At 48.2% G+C, this 16,558-nt stretch overlaps 1 long non-coding RNA gene across 1 annotated transcript; it reads right to left on the bottom strand.

Annotated features, from left to right (window-relative positions):
* Nucleotides 1-12,962: 12,962 nt before the first annotated feature.
* On the bottom strand, nucleotides 12,963-15,673 carry LOC142467275 (uncharacterized). Its single transcript, XR_012788333.1, has 2 exons — nucleotides 15,182-15,673; nucleotides 12,963-13,402 (listed from the first exon to the last, which is right to left on the bottom strand). It is a non-coding gene; the product is annotated as an uncharacterized LOC142467275 (long non-coding RNA).
* Between the last annotated feature and the right edge of the window lie 885 nt (nucleotides 15,674-16,558).

Here is a 16,558-nt window from a genome sequence, read left to right as displayed (position 1 = left end):
GGCCCTCATTCTCTCCCGTCTTGATTACTGTAACCTCCTGCTGTCCGGCCTTCCTGCCTCTCACCTGTCTCCCCTACAATCTATCCTAAATGCTGTTGCCAGAATCACTCTACTCTTTCCTAGATCTGTCTCAGCATCTCCCCTCATGAAATCCCTCTCCTGGCTTCCGATCAAATCCCGCATCTCACACTCCATTCTTCTCCTCACTTTTAAAGCTTTACATTCTTCTGCCCCTCCTTACATCTCATCCCTAATTTCTCGGTATGCACCATCCAGACTCTTGCGTTCTTCTCAAGGATGTCTTCTTTCTACCCCCTTTGTATCTAAAGCCCTCTCCCGCCTTAAACCTTTTTCACTGACTGCCCCACATCTCTGGAATGCCCTTCCCCTCAGTACCCGACTAGCACCCTCTCTATCCACCTTTAAGACCCACCTTAAGACACACTTGCTTAAAGAAGCATATGAATAGCACTGTGGATATTCTAAACACGATACATAATGCTTGACCCCCTGCAGACGCACTTACCAGAACTCCCTCCTACTGTCTCTGTACGTTCTCCCTACCTACCAATTAGACTGTAAGCTCCTCGGGGCAGGGACTCCTCTTCCGAAATGTTACTTTTATGTCTAAAGCACTTATTCCCATGATATGTTTTTTATATTATCTGTTATTTATTTGATTACCACATGTATTACTACTGTGAAGCGCTATGTACACTAATGGCGCTATATAAATAAAGACATACAATACAATACAATACACACACACACAGATACACACGCACTGATACACACACACACACACACACACACACAGATACACACACACACACACACACACACACACACACACACACACACACACACACACACACACACACACACACACACACTGATTCACACACACACACACACACACACCCACTGATTCACACACACACACACACACACACACACACACACACTGATTCACACACACACAGACCCACTGATACACACACACACACAGACCCACTGATACACACACACACACTGAAACACACACACACACTGAAACACACACACACACTGAAACACGCGCACACACACACACACACACACACACACACTGATACACACACACACACACACACTGACACACACACACACACACAGATACACACACACACAGATACACACACACACACACACACAGATACACAAACACACAGAGATACACATACACACACACACACACACATACACACAAATACACACACACAGATACACATACACACACACACACACACACACACACACACTGATACACATACACACACACACACACACACACACACACACACACACACACACACACTGATACACATACACACACACACAGATACACACACCCACTGATTCACACACACACACACACACACACACACACACACACACACACACACACACACACACACACACACACACACACAAAGCTGTGAGCGCCGGAGGGGCAAAGGTGGGAGCGCCGGGGGGCAAAGGTGTGAGCGCCGGGGGGGGGGCAAAGGTGGGAGCGCCGGGGGGCAAAGGTGGGAGTGCCGATGGGGCAAAGGTGGGAGCGCCGGGGGGCAAAGGTGGGAGTGCCGATGGGGCAATGGTGGGAGCGCCGGGGGGGCAATGGTGGGAGCGCCAGGGGGGCAAAGGTACAAGGTGGTACAAAGGTAGGCGCACCCCCGCTACCACCTCCTATTACCCCCCCTGGCTGGGACCCGGGACAGAAAGGGGACACTCACCGCGAACAGAGGAGCCGGGAGCGGGAAGACACTTGTGCTCTGCACAAAGCGGAAGTCCCGCCCCCGGCTTCCTCTGACCTGCCTGCAACCAATCCCCTGCGGGCCGGCCGGCATTCTAAGTCCCGCCCCCGGCATTCTCCTTCATTCAGTCTCCCCGGCAGCATTCACACACACACATAGAAAATACTTACCGGCCGCCGCATTCTCCTCACCGCCGCTGCCCCGCAATACCGGGACCAGGGACAAAAATCGGGACATAACCGGGACGAAGCTAAAATCGGGACAGGGCAGAAAAAAACGGGACTGTCCCGGCAAAACCGGGACGAATGGTCACCCTACTTACAGACTATTCACTTGAGTGGACCATAAAGTGTCTTATAGAGGGAACTCTAAGGTGTCTTAAGATGCATTAAGATATATTATGTATGTAAATATTTATTTATATAGCGCTTTATAAGAGAGGCAATACAGTACAGAGAATTATAGTACAATAAGTGCAACAAACAAAATCAGACAATAGGAAAGGAAATCCCTGGCCTGCAGAGCTTACAGTCTTAATGCTAGATCCATGGAACTCTGTTGTGTTTACGCTAATAACGGTACATTCCTGAAATTGGTACCTGACCCTGTGTGGTAGGCAGAGACACAGGGGCAGTGCCTGCCAATATCATAAAGAGCAGTGCACTTCCTATTTAGTAGAAGTGTGTGTCAGAGTTAAGAGTTCAGTCCAGAGTTAGAGTCTGCTGAGTCTGTCACCTGGCTGGCCCAGGGTGACAGAGAGAGCCTATATCAATTGGCCGTTGGAGAAGGGGAGCCATCAGCCTCTGAGTAGAGCTGATGCAACCTTAGTTAGGGAGGTGGACCAATTCCTCTCACCCTGTTTAGGGGGCGAGGGAAGAGCTAGCCCCACCCTGGGTGCCCTTGACCTGGGGTGGTGGCAGGGACACAGAGACCATCCTGAGGGAGAGCAGTCCTGTGTGGAGGAAGACACCCTGTACCTGATATATAGTCTTGTTGCTGCTATTCTGCTGCTGTGAATAAAGAGCTGCGGCTGCTTTTAAAGATATACAGTGTGAGACTGGAATCTCTCATCCCCGGGGGGGGGGGGGGGGACTCTCTGGAAGGATTCCACCCGTATTCCTGGGGCTCAGAGATGGAGGCGCTGCACCATTACATACATAGTTACATAATAGATGAGGTTGAAAAAAGACGTACGTCCATCAAGTTCAACCTATGCTAAATTCAGACAACAGATACTTACTTATTGATCCAGAGGAAGGCAAACAAAAAACCCCATTAAGGGGAAAAATTAATTCCTTCCTGACTCCAAGAATTGGCAATCGGATTAATCCCTGGATCAACATCCTTCCCATATATACTTATTTGGTATATCCCTGTATACCTGTCCCATCTAAAAAGATGTCCAACCTTTTTTTGAACAAATCTATTGTATCTGCCATCACAGTCTCCATGGGTAATGAGTTCCACATTTTAACTGCCCTTACTGTAAAGAACCCTTTCCTTTGTTGCTGGTGAAATTTCCTTTCCTCCAACCTTAAGGGATGGCCCCGAGTCCTTTGTACTGCCCGTGGGATGAATAGTTCTTTTGAAAGCTCCTTGTATTGTCCCTGAATATATTTGTATATAGTTATCATATCCCCTTAGACGCCTCTTTTCTAATGTAAATAAATCCAATATAGCTAGCCTCTCCTCATAAGTTAGAATGTCCATCCCCTTTATTAATTTGGTGGCTCTTCTCTGCACTCTCTCTAGTTCCATAATGTCTTTTCTTAGGATTGGTGCCCAAAATTGTACTCCATATTCAAGGTGTGGTCTTACTAATGCTTTGTAAAGGGGCATAATTATGTCTACTTCCCTTCCATCAATTGCCCGTTTGATGCAAGATAAGATCTTGTTTGCCTTTGCAGCTACTGCATGACATTGGGCACTATTGCTAAGCCTGCTGTCTACAAGCACCCCTAAATCCTTCTCCATCAAGGATTCCCCCAATATATCTCCATTTAATTTGTAAGTCGCCTTTTTATTCTTGCATCCCAAATGCATAACCTTATATTTATCTGTATTAAACCTCATTTGCCATTTACCTGCCCACGTTTCCAGTCTCTCCAAGTCCTTCTGAAGAGAAATTTCATCCTGCTCTGATAAGACGGAGGCATTCACCCCAGAAACCTGATCCTGTCATCCCCCATACCATCGCGGGAGACTCAGGCCCCCCTGTTGCCAGCAGGTATGCACCACACTCAGACACGTAGCCAGACCCTAGTACAGAGGAGGGGGGCCCGATCTGCGATTGGCCCAGGGAAGGGGGGCTACATTGGGAATCGATGTTATTTTTCTTCATATTAATGGGTATCCTCAAAGCGAATGATATGCCAAAATGACGTCCATTAGCAAAACTACAATTGTTTCTTCACTTTTTCTGCTTGATCAATAGGGTGACCAGATTTCGAAAATGAAAAACCGGGACACCTTAAAAAATAATTTATTAAACAAATTACATCACGTGACACCCCCTGTTGCCATGACAACAAGACACTCTGATGCCCCTGCAGTGTTAGTGTGTATAGAGGTGGGGGCTTTGCTTGGGCCCTTCAACTCTTACAGCCAGGGCATTATTGGCCAGGAATGCCCAGTTCGGAGGGGATTACTACTTCAAAATGTATTTGATTCGTAACAACATCAAAAAACTCTAATACCAATAACTAACAACCACAGACAATGATAATCTAAACCATCAAATAAAATGTCTACGGCCCTTGTTCAAGCATGTTTGCGGTACTTACCAGATAAATCAGTGCCTGCAATCCACGACTGTATCCGCCTCTCCGAGCGTCTGAAAGCAACCCAGCGTTCCTGGTGTGTGGCTGAAGAGGTGAGGGACTCCCTCCTCTCAAACGGAAAAGAAGAGCAAAAAATAGAGTTGGAACATACCTATCATACAGGGATGAGAGAGAGAGACAGAGAATGAGAGAGAGACAGAGAATGAGAGACAGAGAATGAGAGACAGAGAATGAGAGAGAGACAGAGAATGAGAGAGAGACACAGAGAGAGAGAGACAGAGAATGAGAGAGAGACAGAGAGAGGGACATAGGGAGAGAGAGACAAAAGTAATGTACTGTATAACCATTATACCGTACCCCCTAGTATTCGTGTAATCATTGTCCCACACCCCCTTTTACTCACGCTTTGGCAATACTGAAATGTTCTTTTGACAGAGACACACAGAGAGAAACAGAGACACACAGAGAGAGACAGAGACACAGAGAGAGAGACAGAGACACAGAGAGACACACAGAGAGAGACAGAGACACACAGAGAGAGACAGAGACACAGAGAGAGAGAGAGAGACACAGAGAGAGAGAGAGAGACACGGGCCTATTTAGTAAGCGTCGATAAGGCTGCGTCTATAGTATTTCAGACGGAGGGAAGGCACACACGCTGCAATACACTTGCTGAAGCCTGAGCTTTTTTATGGCTTTGCAGGGTATGCAGCGGGTGCGATTGGGGGCGTGGCAATAAATATTTGGAGGCGTGGCAATAACGTTCCGGCGCGGACGTCACTTTCCTACCTCACATCCCGATCCACCGGCATTTTTTCAGATGCAGCATCTGAAGCACTGTGCAGACAAGAAGAAAAATGCACACAATGCGCACCAGAGATTAAAATATAGTAAATTATTTATTAATAAAACAAGAAATAACCGAGGAGGATCCAACCCCACCTCAGTACTTTCTTCTCGTTGCTATTGCCACACTATACGTCCTGACGCCGGAAAGGAAGTTGGTACGCGACCAAGATGAGACACCGGATTTACAGTGGAACCACAACATACCACAGATTGCTGGAGGACCACACTGCGAGGGGCGCAGCCTATCGAGTTTCCCGGTCATCGTCCAAAGTCTGGAGCTGCGGAGTGACCACCGGATTACCACGGAGCCCGAGCCTGTCTCACACAATGCTTTTACCAAACGGATGTTTGTGAGTTTGCTATTTTTATCTTGTCCAGGAAATGAAATTGTTAAACCGAATTTACACATGGAGCGGGCGCTTTCTCTTCTTTTTTTTGTTTAGATATCTATCGAGGAGGTGGTTGTTTCCCTGAAGAGAGCTGCCAGGGCTCCAGAGGACGCCCGAATTGGATCCTTTTATGATTGAGTTATAACATAGCTATTAGAGCTAGGTTTCTGGACTTTTATTGTGTTTAGGCATAGTGTTTATTATTATTTTATTACAGCTACTTTTTAGTAATTGCACTGTTATTAATTCTGACCACTAATTCTCACTGCCATTATAATCTCTCTCTAGCCACAACCAAATTGCTATATCAGCTATATTATTTATTGGTTATACCAGGGGAGCACAAACTTTTGCAGCTCGCCCCCCTGCCGGTGCTCGCGCCCCCCCCCCCTTACCTTGATGCGGCGTCATGTGACCTGCAGCGGCATTTGACGAGGGTGACGTCACATGACCCCGCAGCGTAATTTAACATACTGTGCTATATCTATGCACACACAGCTGTCTCTAGGCATAAAACACATCCACACCGGGGGAAGGACCAGCACAGATAACATTCCAAGAGACACTGTTTTTAAGTATACCTTTTGCTTGCTTCATTCATTGTAACATCGCCGGAAGAAGAGATCAGTGTATCTCGAAAGCTCGCACAAATAAAAGCATTTCGTTAGCCACAGAACGGTATTATCTATTTATTTTTTGATTATTGAAGCTCGGCTAACACGGTACTGATACCTCTATATATATATATTGCGCGCGCACACACACATATAACGTTTTATCCAACTTTTTCATTTATCATTTGTAGAGAAAATGAACAATGTCGCCAGAAGTGCTATTTTTCAAAATGTAACATCTCTACTAATTAGTGTAAAATGATACTTCATATAAAGCAGGTTATGGGACCCATTATAAAATGACCTTCATGTTTCTTATCACATACCAGTATATGGATACTTTCTATTATCACAAGCTGCTAACATGTGACAGGGCTCAGAGTCTGAGCCCAGAATGTGACATACAGAACATTCTCATTCTAAATTTCAAAAAATATTGTGTTGATTTCTGACCTGACTGCCGTGGTTACAGCTCAACCACTCTGTTCTACTGTATGTCACCACTTTCTGCCACAACCAGCTGACGGTGGATCTGCAAGGAGTTCAACGCTTATTGGCATCACATCTGTTGCTTGGTTGACGTATCATTTCTCCAGCTTTTTATTGTATTGTTTTTAAATAGATTATATTTATTTAGTTGAATAGATATTTATTTAGTTTAATAGATATTTATTTAGTTTAATAGATTATATTTCTAAGTTTAATAAGTTATATTTCTTAGTTTAATAAGTTATATTTCTTAGTTTAATAAAATATATTTCTTAGTTTAATAAGTTATATTTCTTAGTTTAATAAGTTATATTTGTTAGTTTAATAAATTATATTTCTTAGTTTAATAAGTTATATTTCTTAGTTAATAGATTATATTTGTTAGCACAGTAGATTATATTTACTAGTATTTAAGTCTCCCCCTCAGTGCCCCATTAGGACCCGTGCGCATATTTCACATCTTTTCGGAGTCGCTTATTTTTTAGACCCTCGGAGCCGAAACCTAAAGGGGTCAGCTAAGAAAGTTCGGATCAAGAGGAGCCGCACAGCTTAAAGACAGAACATTTCCAAGGGAGATGGAGACAATTTGGGTAAGATCTGATTAAAGGACATCCTTTGAGGAAGGAAAGGGTGACAGGGGAGTCTAAGAGGGGGGTGAGAGAGCAAGGTGGTGTGTCAGATTGGGGCAGAGCAAGAGAACGCAAAAATGATGGGGATTTGCTGCACACCAAAAAAAAACAATAAGTAGTGATACTTTTACCGGTGCCCCTTAGTCTCAGGGAAGACCGGCATTTCGTCCAATGGATACAATATGATTGATGGGAAAGGGCACACGGATTTGAATAAAAAAAGATAATTTATTGTGCCACAGACTACAATGTTTCGGCTGCTGGCCTTTCTTTGCTGGATTTAGTGGGTTTAGCCACTTTACCTGAGAAAGACCAGCAGGCCGAAATGTTGTTGTCTATGGCAGTGCAAGAGAAAACAGGTTGGGGGGGGTGGGTTCTCGCAAAGTTGCCGACCCATGGGTGAGTGTCCCCGGTGGAAACTAGTCCTGGACCCCGGGAAAGCTGTCTGTGGCCCATACAAGCTGAGTAACATGTAAAAAGGACACATGTACTGCACCGACACACTTTATTCGAGCAAATACCCGGTATGTACCTGGTAGATACCTGGAATGCGCCACTCCTCACCTCTGACAAGCCCCGTTGCATTTGCCTTCCCAGCCTGGGTTCATGCCTGGCTGATGGGCGGCTGATCTGTTAAATGATAATGATTAGGATTTAATAGGCTGCAATGCTTCGCGTGTCTACCAGATGGCATAAATTCATGAATTGTAATGCAGTATATATATATATACTGTGCAGTATTGCAGCCAGCGGGAATAAAATGCTTCAATCCCTGCTTGGAAAATACCTCAATGCACTCGGGCAGAAAACAGTCACAAACCTCAATACACCCGGGTATACCCGAATTCGTGGGACTAGCCAAGCTCGAATAAAGTGTGTCGCCAGTGTATGTTCAGAATGAGTTAGCATGGTATTTTGAGAGGCACCATAGCAGGTCAGTGCAAGTCAGTGCAGAGCACTGCAAGGTCAGTCAATATGAGGAAGGGTCCGATGGAGGAGTTGGAGGGTCCCAGAATATCTCTTAAAGCAGGGGTGCGCAAATCAAGGGGCACGACATTTTCTTGGGAGGAGGGGCTCGGCGCTTACAGAGGCCCCTCGCTCTTCCCCACAGCATTTAAATTAAATGCCGGAGATCGCGTGCAAGGCCTCTGTAAGTTCCCTTTCCTTGTCTCCGGCGGCTTCTGGCGACAGCAATGTGGCGTCACATGATGTGGCATTGCCATAGCAACGTGATATCACATGACGTCGTTACATCAGAACGTCGGAGACAAGGTGGGGAAGGTGGAGGGGGGAGCAGGGGGAAAAGGTTGTGCAACCCTGTCTTAAAGCATTGCCTTGCATACAGATCAGAGGCCAAGAATGGATATGGATATCCGATGTGAAGCCGGAAATAAGACAGAAAAGACCGTTTCGGGGGAAGAAGGTGAGTGATGAAATAGCCGTCACTGTGTAACTCTTCCAATTACCTGCAACTTCATGCAGAGAAATAGCAACGCTTGTTTTTAACGTGCTAAGCGCCTAATGGGGAATTCAACTGCTGAGAAGTTAAGGGAGTTACTAACCCAAACTCAGCGACGTTTCTGTGTCTCTGTGATAACTCCCCCAGGACATGCCTGAAAACCAGAGGTAACTCAATGTATTTTTGATAAATAGAAACATGACCTTCTGGGGAGGGGTATATAATGGGTACTGGGCCTGGTGAGGTGGGTATAACGAGTACTGGGCCTGGGGAGGGGCGTATAACAGGGTACTGGGCCTTGGGAAGGTTGTATAACTGGGTACTGGGCCTGGGGAGGTGGGTATAACGGGTATTTGCCCTGTGGAGGGCGGTATAACGTGGTATTGGGGATGGGGTATAAGTGGCACAGGAGCTCTTGCGATACAGAGTATCACTGTCCCTGGTTACAAACACTTCATGTCTCCTGCAGATCAGGACACACACGAAGGTGGTGCCCTTTGTGCCACCAGACGACGAGGCGGGCTACGAGGCGGACGACGAGGCATACGACAAAGCGGGCGTCAAGTGGAACAATGAGGTGGGCTACAAGGCGGCCGATGACGCAGACGTGGTGTACGATGACCAAGGAGCATACGACAGGTGTGGCCGGATCTGCTGCTTCACCTTTTTTAGGCGGAGGAGAAGACCCCGGGAGCAGGTAGGAGAATACGAGAGGTGCGGACAGATCTGCTGCTTCACCTTTTTTAGGCGGAGAAGAAGCCAGGTGCAGGTAGCAGAGGAGCCAGGGCGTAGATACAGGGGTATTCTAGGGGCCCTGAGAAGTTGGTTTGACCGCAGGAGAGGCAGATAAGATCAGGAAGGCTGAGGGAGGGGCAGGTACTAGAGGGAGATAGGGATATTGGGCGTGAGAGGGTGAGAGAGAACAAGGAGCAGGGCCAGAGCACGGGTTTCATGCGCCCGAGGCAAAACTTAAAATTTGTGCCCCAGTTGTATAAAAAATAATAAGATAAATAATATAATAAAATAAACAGTGGCGTAGATATCGGGGCTGCAGGGGGGTGCGACCGCACCCCAGCGCAACGCAAAATAAAAATAAAAGGGCGCCAAAATACTGGATAAAAAAAAGAATAATAATTTTAAAAAAAAGATAAATAAATAAAATAATAAGAGGAAAAAATAATAATGATTATTAATGCGCCCCTAGGACCTCTGCGCGCTAGGCGACCGCCTAATGGCCGGCCGGCCCTGCGAGGTATGCGGGAGGAAAAGGGGTGAATGGGATAGATATGCAGGGGGATGGGGGAGCAGGTGAGTTATACACAGGGGCACAAGGGCCCCATCACCCGCATCTCTATATACTGAGTGTGCCCCTGTGTATAACAACGCTGATCTGTGCTGCTCCATCTGATCTCACTGCGCAGTGATCCAGGGACCATCCGATCGCCATTTAATGGGGTCAGGAAGGAATTTTTTTCCCCCATTGCACAGCAGGGGTTATGTTTCGCCTTCCTCTGGATCACAGCAACAAACTGCACTTTGTGCATGAATTATCAGTGAGATCTTTATACACCCTGCATTGGTCTTCACCCCTTTGCTGCCGGAGGGGCCTGCAATGCATTGCTCTGCGTGTTACTATATCGCTCTGCAATGTGCTGCAGGCCCCTCCCAGCAAAGAGATTCATTATTTCAATAAAATACTCTCTTTAATCAAACCTATGTGTAGTGTCTTTTCTATCCGTTGTATCTATTGCTAACAGCTCAGTGATTCTTCCCCAGGACGCTGCACTAGTGTCACGCTGCCAAGCCCAGGTGTGAGGGAGATTTATAGGGTCACATATACACTTCTGCCAAAACACGAGTGCAAACAGGAAGCCCCTCTGATCTCATATATTTTATTACACAAAACGGTATCTAAAAAGGTAAAAATAACATACATGGGATTCTGCTACAAATATCTCTCTAATTACAAACCAATTAGCAAATCATTCAGATTAGTCGAGCGAAAAGAAAGGGTTAAGTATCTCATGTACAGTATATGCAGTGTAGGCTGTTCTGCAGCATTACATGCAGGGGACAACGTTTAGGGGATATAAGTAATGCTGATCTCAGAGCTGACCGGCTGACCTGCTCTACCGGCTGACCGGCTGACCTGCTCTTCTGGCTGACCTGCTGACCTGCTCTACTGGCTGACCGGCTGACCTGCTCTACCGGCTGACCGGCTTCTCTTCTTTCAGCTAAATGACCTGAATTGTGGCCCCTGTATCTCCCAATTAAACGTTTTATTGGCATATTCTTGTTTGACTCGTTCTATACAGACATTTTCTATATATTCATTGTGGGATTTGATAACATCTGTAAGATCTCTCAGAATATCACATTCTGTACGTTTGTGTTGAAGATTTTTCCATTCTCAATTTACTTAATATTCGTTTTTGGCATCAATTATTTATATCGAGTCCAAAATACCTTTATACAGAATGCTGTTCCATTTAGCCCACAAATGCTGCTTCATTAAAGCCCATGGGTGGCACTTTATGCATTCTCAAACTTTTAGGCAACATCCCTAATTTCCAAAAGTGGGATTAAATCTGTACATATTTAAATGGTTAATTTTCTTACTCAGACTCCTAAATCCCTCCCCAAATATATCCGTTTCACATAAAAGTGTGTGCGCTTCTCCTTCCGCCTAACTGGCACGTCGTCCTTACGGGCGCCACTCCTTGCAACTCCACGCTGCCCTCCAGTGGCAAAAGAAATAAGATACATTTACTATACTCGTCTGGCAGCTGCTCCCGTATAAGGTGGGTAACTCTGTATTAGGGGTCTTGGTAGACTATATTTTATACTTATGTCGGATAGATGAGGAATTAATATTCCTAACGGGTTATTGTGAGAGGCCTTAGATCTTATCCTATATGCACGCAGCCTCGCCTCTCTGACCTTGAACACGTACTTCAATCTGATTTTTGAGACTTGAAACTGGATTTCCCAAAACAAACTGATTTTAAACACTGACAAGACTGTAACAATGGTATTTGGGACCAGAGCTAAATTGCTAAAGCTACCAATGACAGAGCTTCAGATAAAAACCAGCTCTAAAACCATCCTAGCCCCTGTTACTTGTTTGAAATATCTGATCATTCAACTCCCATTTAACATTTGGGTTGCACATTGATACCCTGACATCCAAATCCTATGCCAAACTACAGTAGGTGTACTTTACAGGAACAAATCCTCCCTAAGGCCCTCATGCAGTAATCGCCTACAGCGATTCAGTAAGCCCAGAGAAGCTGGCGATAAGAGCAAAAATTACCGTTTTTTTTGCCGGAAAATAAATAAATAAATAAAATCGGCAGACGCGCGGTGATAAGCCACTTTTCGGCACTGATCGCCAGTTTTTCAAACACGCTCAATTCTATAAGCCCTGATCAGCTTATTGCGGCTGATCGCCACTTTAAAATTGCTGTTTCTTCTCCAAATTGTCCAGTCACAAAAGTTGGCAAGAAGGTGGGGTGAAGCTGCGATGAAAATAAAATGCATGTGTCCCAGAGCTGATATCCATTAATATCAGCACCAGAGACCCCCGGCATGAATCCGATACATAAAAAATGCATTTACAGGCAACTTCATTACCGCCAAGGCAATGAAGGGGTTATATACCCGTGCCAGGCTTATTGCGGGTAGCGGGGTGGGTGAAGGTGGTATTTGGCCCTGGGTGGGTGTTTAGGCCTTGCGGGGGGTTGCGGGATGACTTAACCTCTTCTTTAACTTAGCGGTTAATACCGCTAAGGTAATGAAGGGGTTAATCCCTCCCGCTATCCCCCCTCCCGGTAGGCCTAAACACCCATCCTTGGGGCCAATACCCCGTTCACTCACCCCCGCTACCCACAATAAACAAAAATACACATAACAGCCCCACTGGCCACCTCCTAGGTCCCTAATAAACCATTACAATATTCATAAAACCATTATTTTTTTTACACACAGGATTAATACCGCAGTCCAGCAGGGGTCCCCGGTGGTCCAGATGGGTGTCCGCAGGTTCCACAGTTCATCCTGGGGGGTGCCCACCGGTGTCTGGGGGACTTCGGGTTGTCCCCGCTAGGCTCTGTGGGCCTCCAGGTGGTCCCCGCGGGTGTCCGTGGGCACCAATGGCGTCCACGCGGTTGTCTGGGAGCTTTCAGGTGGTTCCCACAGGTGTCTAGGGGCCCTCGGGTGGTTCCCACGGGTGTCTGGGGGGCCCTCGGGTGGCCCTGTGGGTGCCTGGGGCCCCCACAGCTGTGGGGCCACCAGTTCTTCCCCGCAGGTGTCCTTCGTGGGTCCTCAGGTGGTCCCTGTGGTTGTCCTTGGGTTGTCCTTGGGTTGTCCCCGTGGGTCCCCGCTGGCCTGCTGTACCAATCCTGTATTTAAAAAAACAAAAACATGGCCTACATTTACATGAATACAGCTCCCCCCACCCCACCAAACACATACAGCACAGTAATGGGCACAATAACTATTATCCAGGCACGTGCTCATCTCTCCATCTTTACTATACAGACTTGCACAGACGATAGTTGCGAGCTGTGACTCCCAGACAGGCAGAAAGCTGCAGTGATACCCAGGGGGAGGGGGAGAGACCTCTGATTGCTTCCTCCTCTCCTGCAGCATCTCCCCCAGTGTATCATCCCATACAGGAGTCACAGCATGGGGGGGGGGGGGGGGGGAGGGTCCCATCCTATATGGCAGAGGAAGGATAGCAGTGCCTGTCCTACCCCTCCTTGTCACATGGGATTAGGGCTATGTTATTCAGTGAGGGGTTGTATGTTTGTATTAGTAGGGACAGGCAAGGCCGGAGCCAGATGGGGTTCTCCTGCCTCTGTCCCCCCTGTCTCCTGACCCTTCCTGTAGCCGGACATACAGAATATGGATAACAGAAGGGGAAATAAAACTAAGAGGAGCCGGCAGGAGAAGGCCGTGTCATATCTATTCTTATTAAATAGTATTCTCCCCGAGCTGCACTCAGACCTCTCTCCCACACACAGCCACGGGACAGCCCACTAAAGAGACACAGCCCCGCCCCCTGTGATGTCAGCAGGACCTCCTCTCTGTCTAGGCCTGCACAGGGCCAGGGGCCTGCCTCTATCACAGAGGCGGGGCTTGGTGAGGGGGGAAACCCCATGGTCACTACTGGCGCCTGCCCTTACCAGGGCTTACCCCAGTAGTAGAAGGATAAGTCGCCCGTTCTGCTTACAGGGGGCGACATACAAATAACAGATCATGGGAATAAGCGCTTCAGACAGAAAGTTACATTGCGGAAGCGTCCCTGCTCCGAGGAGCTTACACTCTAATTGTTAGGAAGAAGGTACAGAGACAGTAGGAGGGCGCTGTGGTAAGTGCGCCTGCAGGGGGCCGCCGAGCTTCATGTATCGTGTGTATAGTATTAGCCACGGCGCGGCTACTCATAGGCTTCTCTCAGCCGGTGTGCCTTAAGGTGGCTCTTAAAGGTCATCCCAGAGTGTGGGGCAGCCAGTGAGAAAGGGTTAAGGCGGGAGAGGGCTTTACATACAAAGGGGGTACAACGCACGGGTCGGGAGGGAGCATAGGAAGAAATTAGGGCTGGGATGTGAGGAGGGGCAGAGGGGGGTAAAGCTGTAAAAGTGAGGAGGAGGAGGATTGGGTGTGAGGTGCGGGGTGTGACAGGAGCCAGGAGAGGGGTTTCAGGAGGGGAGACGCTGAGACAGATTTAGGAAAGAGAGCAGGGGCGCGGTTTGGGGCCTGACAGGGATAGTCGGGTTTGTCTGAAGCTCCCTAAGATATACATTTGACTGAGTAATACTAGCCCAAATTCGGACAAAATAATAAATAATTATTTGCTCGGGCCTCCTCCCACCGGGTGATCGCAGGACAATATATATATATATATATATATATATCACACAACAGCATATATATTACAACCAATAACTTTACTTGTGAGCATAGAAGGAACTTGCATATAATAACAGGTGTCCCTCTCTAGAGGCGACACTACTACGGCGTCTCGCAGGACGCAACCTCCTCCCACCGGGTGATCCCGCCCCGTGATACCCAGTGACCCCACACAGTGTGTCCCTTTAAATGATATGGGTGTGTGTGTGACTGCGCAGCCACTAGTCCCGCGTGAGGACTCTGTTGGTGCACTTGTTGTTACTGGTTACCTGCCGAGCGCTCCCGTGCTCGGGCCTGCAATGGCTTCACAAAGGATCAGACGAGCTCCCACACGACATCCAGGATCCACCCGCGTGGTGATCCGTCAGGGGCGATCCCACCCTGAAGATAGTCCAGCTCTCTTTAATGGCGGAGACTTGAGCCCAAGTCTCTCCGCAGGAAACGCAGCGTCCGCTGTGTCCCTATCAAACAGCTAATGGGGCAGGGTCCCTAACCTAGGGCCTGTCCCTATAGCACTCAGCTACTGGTGACTCAGGGCTATCTGGGGCCTGGGGGGCTGCTGGCCTAGTGCAGGGAGTCACTGAGTCCCGCACCCGACCTCCTTCCCTTAGCTGCTCCGGTCACCAACTGTCACCAACTGCCAGCCCGCGAAATGTATCCATCTCCCTGCAGGGACATGCTGCCGCCCTATTGGCTCCCTTGGGACATGTGACTCTGTCCCTGTGCACCCTGGGGGCTGACTGCCCTGTGAGTACCCGAAGGGGCTCTGAGCCCTGACAGGGGAACTGGCTACACTTGCGATCGCGGGCTATTCCTTTGCTGTGCAGTGGCTGTGTGTGTATCGGTGGCTGTGTGTGTATCGGTGGCTGTGTGTGTATCGGTGGCTGTGTGTGTATCGGTGGCTGTGTGTGTGTATCGGTGGCTGTGTGTGTGTATCGGTGGCTGTGTGTGTGTATCGGTGGCTGTGTGTGTGTATCGGTGGCTGTGTGTGTGTGTATCGGTGGCTGTGTGTGTGTGTATCGGTGGCTGTGTGTGTATCGGTGGCTGTGTGTGTGTATCGGTGGCTGTGTGTGTGTATCGGTGGCTGTGTGTGTGTATCGGTGGCTGTGTGTGTGTGTATCGGTGGCTGTGTGTGTGTGTATCGGTGGCTGTGTGTGTGTATCGGTGGCTGTGTGTGTGTATCGGTGGCTGTGTGTGTGTATCGGTGGCTGTGTGTGTGTGTATCGGTGGCTGTGTGTGTGTGTATCGGTGGCTGTGTGTGTGTGTATCGGTGGCTGTGTGTGTGTGTATCGGTGGCTGTGTGTGTGTGTATCGGTGGCTGTGTGTGTATCGGTGGCTGTGTGTGTGTATCGGTGGCTGTGTGTGTATCGGTGGCTGTGTGTGTGTGTATCGGTGGCTGTGTGTGTGTATCGGTGGCTGTGTGGGTATCGGTGGCTGTGTGGGTATCACCCCTGGCGCTCCCTTTGCCCCCTTGGCGCTCCCTTTGCCCCCTTGGCGCTCGCCTTGCCCCCCTGGTGCTACTGGCGCTCCCTTTGCCCCCCCTGGTGCTCCCTTTGCCCCTCCCTGGTGCTCCTGGCGCTCCCTTTGCCCCCCCTGGTGCTCCCTTTGCCCCACCTGGCACTCCCTTTGTCCCCCCCCTGGCTCTC

This window comes from Ascaphus truei, chromosome 16, assembly GCF_040206685.1.
Source record: "Ascaphus truei isolate aAscTru1 chromosome 16, aAscTru1.hap1, whole genome shotgun sequence".
Classification (NCBI taxonomy): domain Eukaryota; kingdom Metazoa; phylum Chordata; class Amphibia; order Anura; family Ascaphidae; genus Ascaphus; species Ascaphus truei.
This window is presented reverse-complemented; position numbering and strand designations above follow the sequence as displayed.